General features: G+C 40.4%; 1 pseudogene; it reads right to left on the bottom strand.

The window, feature by feature from the left end:
- Positions 1 to 976: 976 nt before the first annotated feature.
- LOC100683450 lies at positions 977 to 2,211 on the bottom strand (annotated as a pseudogene).
- Positions 2,212 to 15,356: the final 13,145 nt, after the last annotated feature.

Raw genomic sequence — 15,356 nt, 5'->3', positions numbered from 1 at the left:
AATAGTGCTCTGACCTCTGCTCTTGGGCTCGAGGAGGTCAGATTGTCTTATAGTCTAGATTCAGTCTCTGGGAGGAGGGATGAATTTATCATTTGAGGTATATCTTTATGGATATAGAAAATAAAGCTGGAAAGCTTATGGGAAGATAGAAAGTGTCTCTTGAGGAGAATCTGCAAAGACCTGGTTTTCAAATGTCATGGGTTAGAAGTGGGCCGTGAGAAAGATGTGGGCTGTTGGTCTTTAAGGGTCCATCTCTGCTTTAATCCAAATGAATTTGAGCCTTCGGCTCAGGTAGTGATCCCAGGGTCCTGGGATTGAGTCCCTGTGGGGAGCCTGATTCTATGTCTTCCTATGTCTCTGCCTCTCCCTCTGTGTCTCTCATGAATAAATAAATAAAATATATATAAAAAAAAGAGTCTATATGTATGCTATAAAATGTGTTCAGCACCTCTGACCTTTCCTTCCAAATGTTTTAGCCTTGTCAGGTAGGTGGTGTCTCCCCTACCACTGAAAAGTCCTTGAGGATTGGAATATTATTATCATTATATCAATATCTCCTTCCCCAGGATTGCCTATTCATATATATATATATATATATATATATATATATATAAAATTTATATAATATATATTAATCAGTATATGGATTATAGTGAAATGCATAGATCTTTAGTATGAGCTCAATTATTTTTGACAAATTCATATCCAAATGTAACCCCAGAATATTTCCATTAGTCCAGAAAGTTCCTTTGGGCTCCTTATCAGGCAGTCCTCCACCCCTTGCCAAAACCAATTGTTTTGATACTTACTAATGTAGATTCATTTTTCCTATTTTAGAACTTCATACTATTAGGATCATGCAGTATATATTCTTTTGTATCTTACTTCCTTTATTCAACATACTGTTTTTTTTAACTCAAAAAACAATTTTTTTTCATTTAAAAAACTATTTAGAACACATAAAACAAGGCAACATTTATTCTTTCTTCTCATCTTCTGGTGTGGGGTCTGTCGGTGGCTCCTCCGCTGTTGCACTGTTGCTCTCTGAGCCAGTGTAGCTATCACTAGTCCCTTCCTCGGCCATACTGTCCACCCCCTCCTGCCCGCTCTCCTTGTCCTCAGGAGTAGATGTGCCTTCTTCACCATTCTGCTGGCTTTCTGTTGCTTCTTCAAGGTGTGTCTCCTCTGTCTCCATAGGGATGCTTTCGTCGTCCTTCTTCCCCTGGGTCTTACTAGCAGCTGGCTCTTCCTCGGGAACCGTGCTGCTCTGACTACGTTCAGCTTGCTCTGCTGCTTCTCTCTCCCTCTCCTCTTGTCTTTTGCGGGCCTGCTCTTCGGCCTGTGCAATTTCAGCGGCAACCTTTTCTGTATCCACTTCTACTTTCAAACCGCACAACCTTTTAAGTTCATTGTTAAATGAATCTGTGCTTTCTAGGAACTTCCTCATCTTTTCCTGGTGTCGCTCCTCTATCTGAAGAAGTTCAGCTTCTAGTTTTCGCTGATGAACCATTAAGGACTGGACCTGTCATTTGAGGACCTGCATTCTAGCTGTTGTGACAACTGACCGAACGTCTGGCACCACACTCTCACTAAGGATTTCACTGATGAGGCGGTGGTTTCTCTGGAAACGGGCAGTGGCTGTAGGCTTCATTGAAAAGTCATCACCATAATCATCTGGATCTTCAGCAGGCTGAATGCTCAGGTAAGGTTCTCCTTTCTCCATGCGAGACTGACTCTGTCGACTTTCTTCCTCCAAAGCAGCTTCTGCACGACTTTTCGCATTTATGTAAGCAAGGTATGCGGGGGAATTATGCTAGGCCTTCATAGATTCATTGTACTCTATCTTTTCTGCTTCGTATTTGTTTAAATATTCTTGTTTTTCTTCATCAGTGAGATCTTGCCACATGCCACCAATAATCTTGCCAATCTCCCACAGCTTTAGGTCAGGGTTGGAAGCTTTTACTTGGTCCCAGACCTTTCTGCTGTACCTCATGTAGGGAATCAGCGGCTTATCTGGTGGCTTTGAGGGTTTTGGAATCATAATACCAGAGGATGCTGTGACCCGGCTGTTGGTGCCCGGGTTCCCTCCCAGCCTGTAGTTGTTGTAAGCGAGATGACTGTATGGATTGTATCCCACAAACCCTGGTGTGCTGGGCATTAGTGTTGCAGGAGCTGGGTGCGAGGTGGGGCATAAGATGGTCTTTTTGACATTTTGGAAGATTAAGTTCTCAGTTCCTTAAGAATGAATCTGAGACACTGCAGGCAGAAAAAGCACCTGCAGCTCTGGCCTCGTTTCTCTTTGTCCCCTCAACATACTGTTTTTGAAATTGATCCATCTGTTGGTGACTGCCATGGTTGGGCAGATGATCCAGTCCACAGATTTCATACTCCAATGGAAAAGGTCATTGCTACCAGTGTCCATGGGATACTACTTTTATCTGGGATCATTAAACTATTAGGTCCTACTTTGAACAAGCCCCTGAAAGAAACTGCCTACCTGGGGCACCTGAGTGGCTCAGTCAGTTGAGCGTCTAATTAGATTTCAACTCAGGTCATGATCTCCATCAAGGGATTGATCACTGAGATGGGCTCTGCACTCACTGGGGAGTCTACTTGAGATTTTTTCCATCTCCCTCTGCCCCCCACCCCAAATAAATACATCTTAAAAATAAGAGAGAAAGAAGAACAAAAGAAAGAAAGAAAGAAACTGCCTACCTAGTATGTATGCATAGGGAATAGGGGTGGGATGCACTGCTTTCTTCCTAGTACTTGGAAGGTACTTTTCATTGGAAGCGTTATTATGTATAGCCTATAACTACTGTTCTTTAGGGGGTGCTCTTTGTTGAGGCCTCTGTGGGCTGGTTAGGATACCTATCCTTTGGTCAGAGTGTTGCTCCTATATGACTTACAAATGAACACAGCCAGTTGAAAGTGAAGGGCTGCCTCGACTCTGGTTTTCTCTGTCCTGTTCCAGGGCCCCAGGTATAAGTCCTGGCCTTGGAGAATTTTCTAGACATGTTGTACATATGTGTGCTCTCTCTGGCCTAATCCTAGGCACCTTAGGTTTGTTTGGACTTTGTCCCACATTCAGTTAATTCTTAGGGTAGGTGTTGTACCAGTGGAGCTGCTTGGGCTGGATCTTAGGCATAGCCCAGAAAGTCACCTTAGTACTTACTTAATTTTACTACCTTCGCGAGTAGTGCACTGTTAATTATTAATGTCCTATGCTTCATAATCGAAGATAACAATACTGCCCCAGGGTTTTTTTTTTTTTTAAGATTATTTATTTATTTATTCATGAGAGACACACAGAGAGAAGCAAAGACATAGACAGGGAGAAGTAGGCTCCTCGCGGAGAGCCTGATATGGGACTTGATCCCTGGACCTGGGATCACACCCTGAGCCAAAGGCAAGATGCTCAACCACTGAGCCACTCAGGCATCCCTGCCCCAGGGGTTTTAAGTTTATAGTTCCCTGAAACAATTCTTATGGATGTGTGCAGTTACATTCTCTCATTTGGTTCTCAGACATCACAGAATTTTAGAGCACTGAGTGCTCTTTTGGATGATTTTTTAATAAGAGAAATGAAAATACATGCCAGTACGTTTCACTGAGTCATGAAAGTCACCCCACTAATTATTGTCAGTGGCTGAAAAGCTGAGGTCGAAGACTCCTGCCTTCTAGACCAACATTTATATATTTAATCTTTTAAAAATATGGAAGCCAGAATGGCTGTGCATTACAGTAATTGATTTATGAGGCCCCACTTGTGGCCACTACATTCTTTTTATATGGGTGATGTTTGAAGTGGAGTTGGGTGACTTGGTGAAAAGATAATTTAATATGTGTCCACTTAGTTATACTGTTTGACATTAATATTTCCATGGTCAAGAAATTTAGGAATCATCTGTAGTTCAGTTCAAATGTATTATTTCTTACTTTTGGCCTTCTGTATTTGATAAATCAAACTGATTCCTTAGCATTTAATCTTCAGGTAAAAGAGGAGAGAGGGCTGTAATCCTTATCCTTGCTCAGTATCTCAGGAGACCCTCCTGTTGATGCCTGTGAGAGCTGAACATGTGTATGTGAGGGGAGGATGTGGCGTTCGGGGTTATGGATCTGCTGACTATAGAAGAAGTTGACCTTGACTGTGAAATAGAGAGTTTAAAAACCAGCTTTACCCAAGGGTTCAAAGCTAATGATTCCAAAGTGTTGACTATGGTATCAGAATAAACAATAGCAGTCTTTCATAGTGTTTACATAGCTTTGCAACTTACAAAGGAATTGCATGGGCTTCCATCCACACCACATTGCTGGTTTGTATCACAACTCTGTTTTGAAGCAACTTAAGTGATTTTGACCTTTTGTTTAGGTTGTGGGTCAACACAGAAAGGAAGTTTTCTATAAACCACCATGATGTTTGTCTCAAATTGGAATGGGCATGTCTTTGATTAGGATTCCTTTCATAATCAGGAATGGCATCAACAGACTGCATGGAAGTGTCAAACGGGAGGGGCATGTGCCTTAAACTTGTCAAATGTTCACATTCCTTATTTTGTTAATCAAAAGAATGGCAAATGATGTGAGATATTTAATTATGGTTTATATTATTCAAATGAAGCATGTCCCATTCAAATGTGCTTATTCTGTTGCATTTTCATACACCCTTATAACTAAGGGCTGTGGTGGAATTTCTCAAATGGAGATATTTTTCTCAAGTTTCATCAAAAAAGATAAGTTTGAACTCCTAATTGCAGGTAGTGTCATTTTCAAGACTCTGGTACTATGTTCACATAAAATGAGCTACATGGATTCTGCCCAGAGCTAATAAATAAAAACTGATATAAAATTATCATACAGAGTATGTTGGATATTGTTATTATTCATTTCTCCAAATTCTTCTGAGATGTGAGGGGAAGAAGCATACATAAATCTTATCAACCCAATTTTACCAATGTAGAACCTGCAGTTCAACAGACTCAAGCAATGTAGATTAAGTCATCTAGGAACAGAACTGGGACTGGGTCCTGATGGCCACACTATTCAGGGCACCACACCAGTCTCAAGTAGCCGGTCAAATCTTTTTACTCTGAGCAAAATGGCAGCTCTCCTTTGAGTCCCTCCATTGCCTTTAAGTCTTGTCACCACCCATTTAGGTTTATTCCCACCCTGTTTCATCCTCTCACTACATGTGAACACATTAGATGCTAAGTGATTACCAGTATGACATTTCTTCTGCAATTCCCCATATTGTACACTTTTCTTGACCCCTCCTCTGAACAGAGTTTACCTGTTCTGTATCCTGTTTCTCAGAGCCAACCCCCATGACTTTATAAGTGAAAAGGAGGTAACAGCAGGGGTTCATGACATCATACATATCGGAGCCCTTCCTGGAGAGCAGATACCTTTCTTTTATGCCTTGGGTCAAAGCAAACCTATTGGCTTCATCCTAAATAGTCAAGACCATCTGGTATGGATAGTTAGTCCTGAATAAATAGTGAGTGAGTGAGTGAATGAATGAGTGAGTGAATTAGAGTCAAGGTGTTTATTTTAAAGGAGGAAATTAAGGCCCAGAGACCTAGAATAATCTGAGGTCCAAGCAGCAGAAGAGAGAGTGAAGCCTGTTTTTCTAGAAGCCACTCTTGCTATTATTTCTCACTGACCTCCAGGGTCAATTCAGGTACTGTCCTAAGAAACCTTCCAGAGAAACTTCACTCTCTCTTGTTGGACCTCCTGTTTTCCCTTGATCCGTTATTCTCTCTATACATCTTAGCACTTGATTCCACTGAATGAGGCACTTTTTAACATTCTATTTTGCATTATTCACAACTAAGCTCAATGCCTAGCATATAAAAAATACCCTCTTTTGTTGAAAAGTGAAAAACAAATGTCTTCCAGTCTTTAATACATGAGTCTCACCTCCTGAACAAAAAAAGGTAGTTATCTGTCTCTTATTTTTGTTGTTTCTGTTTATGCAATTCACAAATGTGCCACAGGCACATAGTAGGTGTTCAACAAAGGTTTACAGAACATAATTGAATTTCCTGGTAGCTGAACAGCTAGACAGACTTGTGGATAGATATAAATTAGCAAAGCAGATTTAAACCATGTGTTGATCATTGAAAAGTCGTTTCATTTTTAGCCAAGATAAATGCTTTTTTAATGTGTAAAGAAATCTATAATTTTCTGTGCTTTGAATTAAAGCTCCTACTTCCCAGGTTTCCTGCCTGCTTCTGGCTGCTCTTAATGAGCTAATTTACCCCACTGAGGTGAGAGATTTCCTCTTGGGAAAGGGTTTAGATGTGCCTCTCTCACATCCAGGGCCCCACAGCGTTTCCTTACAGGGCTTTAAACACTCTGAACGTATTTAAGAGAGAAGCCAAGAAACAAATCTGTTGTTTTAGCTTTATTTCTCGAGGCTCAGCGGCTCGGCTTTCCTCTCTTTGATCACACTCACTGGAGTGGCAGGCCTGGAGACTGTGTGGAGAAGGGCTGGGTCTCTTTAGGAAGCCCAGTTCAGGGGGACCCACCCAGCTCTACACAATGAAAATAAAGTTGTCAAGCCTTTGAGGTGGCTGTGCAGATTTATTCTTCCTGGGCAAAGTGGTAAGACATTTATATTTTTAAAAAACGCTTTGATGAACTTGATAAGGAAGCCCTGGTTTGAATGTGGAAAAACATTCTAGAGCTTTTTCCACTGTTGAACTGGGTTCTCAACATTCATTGCAAAGCTTGACCTGTGGAAATGAACTTTCCCTTCAAGTTAATGACAAGACCATAAAGGGAACCTTTGAGGATCATAGAACACTGTTTTAGAATATAAGCCTCCCTGAGACAGGAGGTCATAGAAACCTTCTGCAGATCTTGACATCTTCTGCATATATTTCCTAGTCCTCAGCTGCCAACCAGTCTTCTGATTGCTCTGTTATGTCACTAAGTAAGTATGGTTCCATTACTTCTATTACTTCTACCAGCCGAAGCAATAGAAGGTGCAGTTCTTTATCATGCATATAATGGAAATAGTTATAATAGTTCTGTCCTTTCTAAGTTCCCATGTTGTTTGTTGTGGAAGAAGTATCACACAGATTTCTGAGTGTCTTGGTCACATTCAGGTCTTGAGGGATCTAGGAAAGGAAATGGAAGCAGTTGTGAAATATATTTTTCTTACATTCCAGAAAGGCTTTTAATCTGAGAAACATCTACTAACATTCTTGAGATGGTGCTTTTAACATCCTTGAATTATGCAGACCTTATGAATGGCTCTTAAAAGGCTATGAGCTCCAGACCAAAAAAGGGATAGACACTTATTAGCTGGTGGTGGCTGACAATATACAATCATTGAGGCAGTTTCTTGGAAAAATCAGAAAAGTGTCCTTCAATTTTATTACTGGGACAGCCCTGTTTTGGATGGCAACTGGCAATGTGGCTCAGTGGAGAGCCTATGCGCTCGTGACAGATGGAACCAGGTTTGAATTCCTTTGTGGGTACTTATTTTCTATGTCACCTCAGATATATTCTTAATTCTTTTTGCTCAATTAGCTCAAGTGTAAAATCAGGGTAATTGCATTTTGCTGGTTGGAACCATTTAGGTTGTAAGGATCAAAGCCAGGCTCAGGTTACACTGGAGATTAGGACTTGCTATAAGAGACACAGGCACTTAAGGAAATGTGGCAAATGATCACCATGCAGGATACAGCAGCTCCTTCATAGGAGGCCCTGCCATATTCATGACACAGTGTTTTTTCATTTCCTCATCTTTGTATATGCCTCTCTCCTCTCTGCTTTCATAGCTTTTCCTTCTCTACTACTCCTGTCCTTGTCTTGCATTCAAACCTCACCAATAGAGAAGATCCCATGGAATTTGGTTACCACCAAAGAGAAAACCACCTATTGGTCATGTCAGGCTTTCTCAAAGCTGACTCAGCCTAAGGATGGTTGCCTTTGGCTCAGCATTCAATACCTGGAGTCATCTGCAGTAGGCAGGCCAACAGAATTCCATGACATCAAATATGGCTACTTTGTTCAGTAGAGGACTGTGCTTGATAATTTCCATTTGTCCCTCCAGATCCATTTTCATTTTTCTATGCCTGGCTATGTGCCCTGGGGGCCGACCTCTGTAAACTACGTTGTCTATGCTCGATTGTTGTCTTATTTCCTATTAGGTTTAACTAATGGGAAGCATTGAAAGGATATCAGATGATGGAAGAGAGAGAAGTTGGAATATTTATTCTTCATCTTCCAACTGGCTGTGGTCTTGACAGTGCCCAGTCTCTGTCCATTATCCCCTCTACTACAACTCTCTCAAGTATTTTATTATCAGTCCTCTTCTCCAGGCCCACAGGGTAATGATTTCTCACTTATGTTGGATCCTGGGAGCTCTACCATCCCTAGTTGCTTCCCTTAACTTTGACCACAGTTTTGTAAACAGACCCTTCATTCAACAACTTTCAATAAACCCTGTGAGTGGGTCATCTTACTTGATGGAAACTTGACTGACAGAAAATTAGGTGTTGGTGGATCTAAACATATCACATACCATCCAGGACAAATATTCAATTTCAGGGTTAGTGGTAAGAATTAAATGGGTTTATATTCCCATGACAAGACTCAATAACCTGAAGCTCCTATTATTATTTTGCCATATTTGTGTGGAAGAAGCTAATTAATACTATGTGGCTGGGAGACATAAAGTCCCCACACATGTCCCATCTAGTTTCTTTATCTAATTTTTTCAATAACCTGAATGACCTGAGAGAGGTCATTTCCAAGATGATGGGAATGCTGTTAGTAGGCTCCCAGTGGCACACTGTTGAATTTTCTGAGGCAAATTCAAAGAGATGAGAATGTGACAAGGCTTTGTGGTATATTATTTAAGGGCATGGTATGGGGCACCTGTGGGTATTACATTATTAAAATGACATAATAGAGTCTGAGCTGAGTTATGGAGGAGGGGCTGGAGTAGTGACCCAAAGTGTGAAGGAATGAGGAATGGGGTGGCTGCTGTTAGATTACTGTTACAATCAAAAGTTCTGGGCAATCAAGAGTCTATGACACAATATCAGGAAAGAGATCACATTTATAGCTAATTAGAAAAAATCCTGAAGTGTTCTACATAGAGGGATTCTCAGAGATACCATAGTTCAAGTGTCTTCTTGTACAGACAAGAAAAACCAAGACCTAGAAGCTGCAATGCCTAGGTCAGTGATGACAAATGTGTGGTACATGTATGACCACTAGTTCTCTCATATCCCTGATAGACATAAGCAGTTTAGCATGGTACTGGTTCCCATGTAGCCCAAACAAGACCTCAGATTCCTTCAATTGACGTGCTCTATCTCTGAAACCTCTAAAGTAACATAGACATGTATCTAGTTGCCCTCCCCTGGAATGGAGGTCGTCTGTCACTCTCGGACCTAGGGTTTAGTGATTATAACTCTGGTAAGTGATAGAGAAGAAGAGTGCAGATTTTGCCTATTAAATCTTGAGTTTTCAAGTTTCATAATTTTACAGATTAGCTAAAATACAAGGCTTTTATAAAGGATATATGTACAGTAGTGCACCTTTATCCAGAGATTTGATATCTACAGTTTCAGTTACCCACAGTCAACCATGTCTGTAGCAGATGATCCTCCTTTTTTTTTTTTTTTAAGATTTTTATTTATTTATTCATGAGAGACACAGAAAGAGAGAGAGAGGCAGAGACACAGGCAGGGGGAGAAGCAGGCTTCATGCAGGGAGTCCGACGTGGGACTCGATCCCGGCTCTCCAGGATCAGGCCCTGGGCTGAAAGCGGCACTAAACCACTGAGCCACCCGGGCTGCCCAGATGATCCCCCTTCTGATGTATTATTGCCAAAAGATCAATAGCAGCCTAACATTATGCCACAAAGCCTATGTCACTCACCTCACTTCATTTCATCATGAAGGCATTTTATCATCTCACATCATCACAAGAAGTGTGAGTACAGTAAAATAAGATATTTTGAGAGAGACCATATTCACATAACTTTTATTCCAGTGATTGATTGATTTATAGAGTGCATGTGAATGAGGAGGGGAGTGGCAGAGAGAGAGGGAAAAAGAATTTTAAGTAGGCTCCACACTCAGTGTAGAGCCCAATGTGGGGCTCTATTTCATGATCCTGAGATCATGACCTGAACTGAAATCAAGAATTGGACACTCAACTGATCGAGCTACCTAGGTGCCCCTACAGTATATTATTATAATTGTTCAATTTTATTTTGTTACTCTCTTACTGTACCCAATTTGTAAATTAAACTTTATCATAGGTACGTGTGTATAGTATATATAGGGTTTGGTACTATTGATGGTTTTTGGCATCCACTGGGCATCTTGGACTGTATCCCCTACTCATAAGGGAGGACTGTTGTAATTCATAATAAGCTGCAGCAGTAGGTGTGAGAGAAAAGGGGGCTAGGTGCATGTAGCATTTGTTTGAAAGTTACGTAGGCTTATGATTTAATTCTTTTTCTTCTTTTTGCCACTTTCCTTTGGTCTATTTACCTACCAATTAAGACTACATTGATAAGGCCAATTAGAGAAAACGTAAATCAGTGTCCTTTTCTCCTTGTTTGGCTAAAATGTTTGGTAGGCCCAAAGTCTCTAGACTATTTGCTTCTAATTTTAGTTATTCATTCATTTCTCCATCACCCTGGTGAAAGACAGCATTAGTTTTAACAAACAACCGTGCATATTTATTCATTTTGCACATCATTCAGGCATTTGAAAGGACCATAAAGATTTTTTTCTGCTTTAAGTGACCTGTGAGATTGAACCATATGAACTTGATACTCCATTGTTCTTAAACTACAAAAATGGCAACTTCATATAGTTCCATCTAAAACTTACCACTTATAGCTTTTGCATTTTTATATAGAAATTTCTGAAAATAGGGACGCCTGGGTGGCTTAGTGGTTGAGTCTCTGCCTCCGGCTTGGGGCGTGATCCTTGGGTCCTGCATCGGGTTCCCTGTGGGGAGCCTGCTTTTCCCTTTGCCTGTGTGTCTCTGCTCCTCTGTCTCTGTCTGTGTCTTCCATGAATGAATGAATGAATGAATGAATGAATGAATTTCTGAAAATATAAGTCTGCAAATGCTAGAATTTAGTAATTAACAAGATTGTTTTTGTCTGAGAGTAATTATGTGACATTCAATGATGACCAAAGATATTTGTTGTCATTAGGTCAATGTCAGATCAAAAGAACCCCAACCCCATGAAGCTCAGCAATCTGGTTCATGCTGCTTGAAGATTATATGACTCAGGCAGAGCAGATGCACTCAACAACTCCAGGGGGCACCTTTTGCATTCCAGGTAATGTGAATAATGGTCATGAAATCAGGGGAGCATGTTCTTCTTCCAATAAGTTACGACACTATACAGTAAATGTTGGAAATATGGGCCCCAAAGACTTAAATATTTAACCTAAGTGAATGTTGGCCAGATTCCCTATGGAGCCTCTGTTATTGAGAAAAGTAAGACATATATGATGAGGTTTCAGGAGTCTCAGGTTGTCTGCCTATAGTCTACATAAGCCTTGTCAAGGAGTTTTGTTCAGAATTTTATTTCACCCAGTGTCTAAAACTTGCCAGTTGTGTACACTGCTGTTATATGTTTGAACCCCATGAAGATGGTTATTATTTGGCTCTTAATTTAGAGGTCTCAGAGATAGCAATAAGGCAATAATTAGGAACTTGGCCTCTGGACTTACAGGAATGGGGTTCTCAACCCAGCTTTACTACCTCTGGGGGTATGTATAAGGAATGTACTTTATCCTTAGCCTCAGTTTTCCCACCTGTATAATGGTGACAGTAACTCAGTATATCTCATAAGTCATTAGCTAATGTATGTAAACTGTACCTAATAGTGAAAAATGTTGGCAGTTGTTGTTGGTGTGACACTTCCCCAACATACTTTATAAAGTGAGGTGCATGTTGTGCTCTGCCCAGATGGCTTTTATCTGCTGGGTGCACCTAGCAGCTTCTGCCAACAGCTTGAACCTTGCTTTCAGAAGGTTGCCTCTGGGCACTTGGAGCCACCTCACCACCTAAGAACTGTGAGGGCCTGGGAGTTTGCATTTCCTGCCAACTCCAGCTTAGCCATTTGTGGCCAAGTACCTATTGGGACGAAAGCTCGGCTGCTTTGCCTTAATGCAGGACAGTAATTTAGGCTCTAGAGCTCCCCAGGGGATCAGGCAGAGGCTGGGAATTGGGGGGAAATTTCAGCCTTTGCCCAATTTCTTCCCCTTTCCTGCCCAATGACCCCCTACCTGTTTTCTCCTGAAGGCATTGCTTCCTTGCGGAGATTGCTGGCACATGACGCCTCGCCTCATGAAAACTGACCAGCTGCAGAGTGTTGTGTTTCATCCACACCAAACTTTCGAGGTAGGAATCCCATTTTACAGATATGGGAATGGCAGTTCAGGGGGCCACCTCTCTCCAAAGTTCACTCTATCGGTTGGTCACGGCTGGACTCCTGCCTCCAGTTGCTTTGTCCTGGGTGGTCGGCACCTGTCCCCCAAATCGTTTATCTCCATTTCCCCAGTTTTTGTTAAGAATAAGGGAAAGGCTAGAGTCAATGATCTTATGAGGCATTTGGTATTGAGGAGGCAAACTTGAACTAGGTTAAAGAAAAGGATTGTGAATCTTATCACAAAGGCTGGATCCTGTTGCTTTTGAAACCACATGGCAGAGATTCTCTGATAGTGGTAAGAAGGGCCTGGGAGGGAACCTGCAGGCTATTGTATTTCTATGTGCAGGGTATCCTGCAGCCTGCTTGGTGCTGGCATCGGCTTGCTTCGTGCTTGAACTGCTTATTAAAGTCTAGACGCAACATAAAAGCACGTAAATTGGTTCCAGCCATCTCTAGTAAAAACTTTAGCTGGAGCTGGGAAGTGATTGGAGCATCTCTTGGTGTAATTAAAATTGACTCTTAAAGTTTCTTTAGCTTAATTGGTAACACTTTCTTTGGAAGTTGGTGAAAGCGTCTTGCTGGGAAGGTTAAATGCATTTCTGTGTATAAGATCAGAATTCAAATATAGTTTTATGGACACATTTACAGTTATGTTCTACCCGGGTGGTCTTTTTTTCTTGTATCTTTTCTATTTAAGATTTATGCTGTCATTCACCACAGTCTAAATGTGTTTTGATAAAAAGGAAAAAAATGAACCGTTGCTGACGCATTTCAAACAGAGACTTGGTAATATTTTGAAGCTTTCAGTAAATTGAACGGCAGTTGGGCCTAACTCAAGCTCCTTCCTTCCCCAGAGTTCTTCACTTTGGAGTCTAGTATTTGAATTGTATTTGTTATCCAGAAATTTGAAGTGGTTATTACTGTTAAACTGGGTCCAAAGGTAGGAAGCTGGGCTCTTTCTGAGATGGTCATGTCCATGGTGTGGCCAAATCCATTTAACGCTATTATTTGAGAATGTATGCATTTATACACCTGAATATGGTTATACGCCCTGGGACTTTTCTCCCTTGGTTTTGTGTCTTGAGTGTCCTGCCAGAACAATAGATTCTTATAGTCAAAAAGCCTATGCTTTTAAGTTCTGGGGGAGTGACCAGGAATAAATCTTCCTATTCCCTGGACCCTCCTTAATCCAGATGTGGGGTATGTCCTTGATTTTACATTCATGATCATTGACTCTCCAGGATTCCCAGGGCCATGACTTGATTCTGGTCTTAGGATCTGTCTACCCATCTCTGCAGAGCAGAGTAACCACCCATTTTTGAATCAATGTGTGTGGGGGCAGGGGTTTGCAAACAATGTCAGGAGGAAGTGTAATGGAAATAAAAAACACTCTGGTCCTTGGATCTTAATGCAACAATAGTTTATATTTTTGTGTTTTTTTCCTTATACTGGTTCACAAGTAGATATATTTTTATATGGTTTTAGTCTTCACCATATAAATGCAATTTGAAATCAATAATCCTTTATTTTAAATAAATAACAAAAGTTTTCTCATTAGGTATGTACTTAACATAGAACATGTAAAAATATAGAAAAGTATTTTACTGTTGCTCAAAGAAAATTCCTGTTAACATTTTAAGTAAACTTAAAACTTTTAAGTAAACTTTTATATATATGCTGCTATCCTTCCTATATAATTTGGTCATATTGCATATATATTTCTTATGATTTTTCATTTCATATTTATTTCATATGATGCTAAACATATTATTGTAAATCTTTGATAAATATCATTTAAATGGCTACATAGCATAGTGTATTAACAGGTTAAAATTTGCTTTAGAATTCTCTTATTAGAAGGTCAGGTTCCCTATTTTTTCCTATTATAATGTTGCAAATGGGTATGATAATTATAAATTCAGATTTTTTTTCTGTGTCTGGATTATTTGTTATAGATTCCTAAAGATGAAATTGTGTAATTAAAGAAAATGAAAGAATTTCAGGATCTTGGCATTATTGTCAGAGGCTTTCCAGGATATTGTATCAACTTACAGTCTCATTGACAGCACATAGGGCTACAACTCTTGGTATGGTTATTTTGATAGAAAAATGTATCTTGTTTAATTTGCATATCTTTGACTAATGGGGATGTCCAGGTCCCCCTTTATTACCCAATCTGATTTTTTCTGAAGCAGATCACCTGTTCTCATCCTTTGCTCACATAGCTAAAGAGTCTTTGTCCTTTAAAAAACGCCAACTTATGTTATATGTTACATGTGTAATAGATGTTAAATATGTCTTGATCTTTGTATTTTCTGCAACTTTCAAGAGTAGTGTTTTGTATGCTGTGTATGTTAGGCAATATGAGAATAGATACCATTTCCACTTATTTTGTAGCAACTCTGGCATTCTGGAAGGGCAGTGGTAGTTTCATGAGATGACATTATCTCTGTTTTCTAGGGAGACAGACATACTCCCCAGCTCTGATACAAGCAGTGCCTTCCATATTTCAGCTCAGGTGGTCCCCACACCACTTCTTTGCATGTGGAAATCCTATTTATCCTTTAATGCCCACGTCACACACAACCTTCTCTTCCCATTTCCTGGTCTTCTTCTTCCATTGCTGTTTCCTGTTTAAAAACCCTGAAGCTCTATGCTGGATTTGAGAGAGAACCCTTTTCAAGATGCAGAGGAGAATTATTTGGGGGGCATTTCAAGATAATTTTATTTTCTTATAGAACCACCTATTAAAGCTATTGAGGTTCATTTGAAAATGGCAGAAAAAATGTGGATGGGCTTCTAAGCTAAAAGAAGAGTAAAAGGAATAGTTTATTGTATTTTCCTAGCCTCCTGCAGTAGCTAAGGGTGTGGGTGCGTGCATGTGTGTGCATGTACATTGGCCTAGATGCTTCTGAGAAGCAGAGCCTGA

The sequence above is a fragment of the Canis lupus genome, chromosome 24 (assembly GCF_011100685.1).
Source record: "Canis lupus familiaris isolate Mischka breed German Shepherd chromosome 24, alternate assembly UU_Cfam_GSD_1.0, whole genome shotgun sequence".
In the NCBI taxonomy this organism is placed as follows: Eukaryota; Metazoa; Chordata; class Mammalia; order Carnivora; family Canidae; genus Canis; species Canis lupus.
This window is presented reverse-complemented; position numbering and strand designations above follow the sequence as displayed.